We start from the raw sequence: 5,199 nt of genomic DNA, 5'->3' as shown, positions 1-5,199 counted from the left end.
CAATTGCTCAGGTTGATCCTGCCTACTTTGTTCTTCAGCTTCGATCCTGGCAATAATCTTTTGAGCCTGTTCGCCTTGAGAGATTAGTTGTCTCCAGGAACGACATTCTGCAACCCCTATTCGGGCTAGGAGGTCGGTTTGCAAATTGTGCCGACAGGTCTCGAAGATTGGGCTTGGTCCGATTGCTCAGGTTGATCCTGCCTACTTTGTTCTTCAGCTTCGATCCTGGCAATAATCTTTTGAGCCTGTTCGCCTTGAGAGATTAGTTGTCTCCAGGAACGACATTCTGCAACCCCTATTCGGGCTAGGAGGTCGGTTTGCAAATTGTGTCTACAGGTCTCCACTAAGGTAGACTGTGTCATACCTGTCGGGCATTGAAGAGCCATGTTTCGAAACCTCTTGATGAAGGCTTTGACAGACTCCCTCTTCTTCTGCTTAGTGGCGAGAAGGGTATGGATGGAGACTTCGGTTCGGTGATCCCGTGCCGTCAAAAGTTTGTAGCGTCGGGACTTCGAATTTTGGAGGATAAGGGGCTGCATCCCATTCGGCAGGATAGGGTCTGACAACTCCCTCTTCTTGGAGCTCGCTTCTGTTAGAAATAGCATTGAGGCGGGCTTCCAATTCTTCCATTTTGACAGACTGGATATTCTGTTCGTTCTCCGTCTCTCTTCCTTCATCAGAGGAAGATTCTAGGTTGTGGGCTTCTTGGTCAGAAGCCGTGTCATCAACCACTTTTTCCTTCCCTTTGCTTGTGTGAGGTCGGGACGAAGACGTTCTTTCCCTTCGGGAAGATTCTTGCCTGAGTGGCGAATCTGTCTTCTGAGATTGGCCTTGTCTGCAACGAGTTGAGTCAACAGGGGCAGGAGTTCATTGATGGCCTCTTGCTGAGATTTGAGCATGGCCTCCTGCTCATCAAGTCTCTTCGCGAGATCTTCATGGTTTCCCGTCATATAAGCGGAGCTCTCATGTTCAACAAAAGAGCTTGATGTGAGTTTATTGATGGCCTCTTGCTGAGATTTGAGCATGGCCTCCTGCTCATCAAGTCTCTTCGCGAGATCTTCATGGCTTTCTGTCATATAGGCGGAGCTTTCACGTTCAACAAAGGAACTTGACGATTGAGACTCCGCGATGGCTGAGTGTTCATCATCGGAATTGGTTCCTCTAGCTAACCTCCGATAGTTGACTGGGAGAATGGCTCCTGTTCGCGTCCGAGTGCGTTGGTAGATTCCTTCAAACTCGTTAGCGATTTCTCTGACGGTCGGTGAACGACTTGTCTCAGAGTCATTGGAACTAGGAGCTGAGACTTTTCCTCTGCCGATCACATTGATAGTGACCCCAAGATATTCGGTCTTTGGAGACTTCTTCCTGTGAGAACGTCGTCGTTGGTTGGGCAAAGCAACGTTCGTAAATTGGTCGAACACCAACAGTTTGGCCGCATATGAGCAGCATTGACATCCCGAGAGGACCGTAGGAATCAGCCGTTCACATTGGAATAAACGAATGACTTGTTGTATTGGTCTTTCTCTCGATATGAACTCTCTCAAATCTATTGTGAAGATTTGAGGAGAATTGTTCACTGATCGTGAGGTTTGAATTGGAACCCCCAGTCCATGATTGGACAAGACTGGCTCTTGGTGAACATGGATCTGGTTGAGATGCCTTGAATCCATGAACTTCTTATATCTGCCCCTACGCATGCCTGAGCTTCAGGTTTTGCTGATGAAACGCATATTTGAGAGTTGCGTTTATTTTGTGGAACGCACCCCTGAGGGTTGCGTTCATTTTATGGAATGCGCCCCTGAGGGTTGCGCTCAGTCTTCTTCACACAGAGCCTATGTTTGGGCTCATGGACGCGAGGCTTGCGTTCTGAAGCAGAAACGCAGAGCACATGGTTGCGTTTAGGCTCACAAACACGAAGCTCGTGTTGACTTGAGGATCGGCATTCTCGAAGTTGTGCTCGTCGTCGAGATCTTCTTCTTCGTCGAGCGGCGTTCTTCTTAGCCTGCTTCAAGGCCTTTGTCGCCTCCATGGGCATCTTTCGACCCGATACCCGTCGTCTTGGCATGGGTTTGGCTGAAGCTGAGCCCACTCCATCGGGGGAGGGGCTGTCCGAGCAGTCTTCCTTAGGCGGTTCGGCTTCAATTGGAGCAGTTGGAGCTTTAGTCTCTTTGGAGACTTTGTGGATCTTGCGCATAGCCTTGGGGCTAAGGGATCCGGAGGAGATAGCCTCCTCAAACTTGGCTTGATCAAACTCTACCATGAGAGTTTCGATGGTTGTTCCAGTGAGATAAACATCGAATTGCGCCACCACTTCTTCGTCACAGAAGCTTGTCCCTAGCGGAGTCGCCATCTTTTGTTTGTGGGAAAATTTATAGTAAAAGAAACGAAGGAAAATTGATTTGTATTCCTTTAATCTCAGTTACAATTGGATTTCCTGATTACAAAAGAGAAGAGAATGATCTGGATTCTCCCCTTTGTTTAAATCTGGGTTCTTCACGGTGGCGATGAGATGCCTCCCTCGAATGCTCGCGTCGAGTTTGCTTCTCGTTGATGATCCGACGTCTTGTTTCACTGGAACATGATCTTCTCCTCACGATTTGACGTTGTGGAGAACTTGCGTGGCAAGTTTAAAACTCTTGATGAGTTGATAACTCTGATCGAGTTTAGAACTCTTGAAAAAGAGTTGATTTGAACCGAGAATCGGTTCTCAAGCCAAGGCCGAGGGCTTCAAGGAATGCTCCAAAGGATAAATGTCGATCTCTCCCTTTGCTGCCAAGAAGTTCTAACCGACCGCACCCCCTTGAACTGAATTGATTTTTAGTTATTTATAGGGGATTAAGGGGTGTAACCACCTCCTTAATTCGCTCCTAAGTGGGGCTAATGGGATGTAACCGCCCCCTTAAATCACTCCTAAGTGGAGTTGTGATCCCCTCAGATCGTGAAAAACGGTTTTGGAACCGTTCAGTTCGTGTTTGAACGAGTCAAACGTAGGCCCGCATTCTGGCATGAATTCTGTGTCCAAACGCAATGCCTAAAAGCTTGAACGCAGCATCTGTAAGCTCGGACGTAGCGTTTGGAATTTGTGTTGTGCAGCGATTTGGAGCTGCGTTCTGCGGCTGATTGGAGCTGCGTTCAGCGGCTGATTGGTGAAGCCTGCGTTCAGCGGCTGATTGGTGAAGCTGCGTTCAGCGGCTGATTGGAGCTGCGTTTGGCTATGAACATAGTGCGTCTTGATGCTGGTACGCGAGGAGGACTCCCACGTCTTGGTTTGAAGAGATCGTCGATTTGTAGTCTCTTTCTGTCGAAGCGTTGCAAAGATCGTTATTTTGTAATCTTTGCTTTAGCTCTCTGATATATGAGAGTCGTCAGATTGTAACTCCCGATGTTGATTATGAAGGCTGTTTGATTAGATCTTCCATCAGTTGTCGTGAAGGTCGTCAAATTGTAACCTTTAGCGATCTACGTGAAAGTCTTCAAATTGTAGCCTTCTGGAAGTCGTCAGATTGTAACTTCCATCATCGGTGTTTGATGGGGATCAGCTATCTATTGTGATTTTTAGACAGCCTACAGTGAGCAGGGAGAGAGAGATTACCAAGAATCAGACGAGAGAAGTCACTTCTTAAGAGAGAGCTTAACAGGGTATTATAGGGAGATAGAGAGGAGATCATGGGTTACTGGATTTGGTTAGAGCGAGAGATATTAGTGGAGAAATAATCAAAGCTCTTTAGAGAAATATGGGGTTAGTTGGATAATTAAAGGGTGATAGTTAGGAGACAATATTGACTTTTTCCAAAAATATCCAACATTTATTCCGTATTTGAGTATCATCTTCTCACACTTGATCTTGGGCTCGGGATCTTAGTCTTTAGTTCCCAACAATGCATCCTCTTCACTCTGGCACCTCGTACTGCTGGGCGGGTCACAAATCGCGTTCCGGAGCTTGTCGAATGTATTTTTTCCGGATTCCAGCAGGGAGAGGAGATTCTGGCGACGGACGGCTTTTTTTCTGGACAACTCATCCACCTATCGCCTCCGCTTCACACTCTCCTCCACCACTCCTTTCGTTACACCTCTTGTCGATCCATATGAAGGCTAAGATGGTTTCTTGAAGAATAAAGCCTAATTCTAAACTACGTACAGGCTTCAACAAAACTAAAGGCTAACTGTTTTTGAAAGCGGAGAGTAGTGTTATGAATTTGAAATAATTGTTTATAACTTATAACGTAATGTCCTAGGATTTGGATCCTCTCCACTACAAAAAAATAGTGGAGAGACCACTACTTTTAATCTCAAGCGTTGATTATTTAGTAGGCGGTTATGATACAATTTAAATCTAACACTTACCATACCCCCCGTGTATTGCACTCATTCCTAATTTGCACTAAAAGAAAAAATCATAAACATCAACTAGATAATCAATGGCATACACGCTCACGCAACTAAGAAATTATATACAATGCTCCCCCTACATTCATGCATTCCTGAAAGTATAAACAAGCACGAATATCATAAGCTCCTCTTAAAACAATGTGTTGAGTGTGTCAAAAAAATTTCAAAAAATTAAAACATAAGATTCGAGAGAATTCGTTGTATCATGGATAGTGTATAGCTATGGTGAGAATCGGATGCCATTATACCTAGCTCATCTGGAATACGGTTTACGACTGCCCCTCCACCCTTTTATTAGGGAGGTGCACATTGCTCTAGGAGTTTCTCCTTCCTAGTTTTTTCCAAATGCGGTAGGGATTTTGGTGGCTTTTATAATCATCTGCCACAGTGTTGGAGATCGGCCAAGCCTGAGGCTATTTGGACATCTGATCAGCGTTGGATTGGTTGAAGGGGACTGCACTACTTTTATCACTATAATGGTGATTTCCAGCTTGTCTCTAACCCTTCAGGGCTGGATGAGAACTGGAGGAAGCGATATATGTGGGTTTATGGTGCCGACAGCATCTTCGCTTGTTTGGATTGGCTGAAGGTGAATAGAGACGCGTTGGGTCCGGTTGCCCTTAGCGATCCGAAGATGAGGGACTTGGAAAGGTTTTGCTCCTATGTTGGGTCACGGGAGAGGGATGATCTATTTGATGATGTGTCTCTCCATGATTTTTTCCTCCACTGGTGAGCATGCAAGGGCGAGTCCTCTTGCTCTTCCGCTGATGGAAAATCGCAAGAGGGATGTAGAGGTCGTGGGGTCAGGTT

Source organism: Asparagus officinalis, chromosome 4 (assembly GCF_001876935.1).
Source record: "Asparagus officinalis chromosome 4, Aspof.V1, whole genome shotgun sequence".
NCBI classification, from domain to species: domain Eukaryota; kingdom Viridiplantae; phylum Streptophyta; class Magnoliopsida; order Asparagales; family Asparagaceae; genus Asparagus; species Asparagus officinalis.
This window is presented reverse-complemented; position numbering follows the sequence as displayed.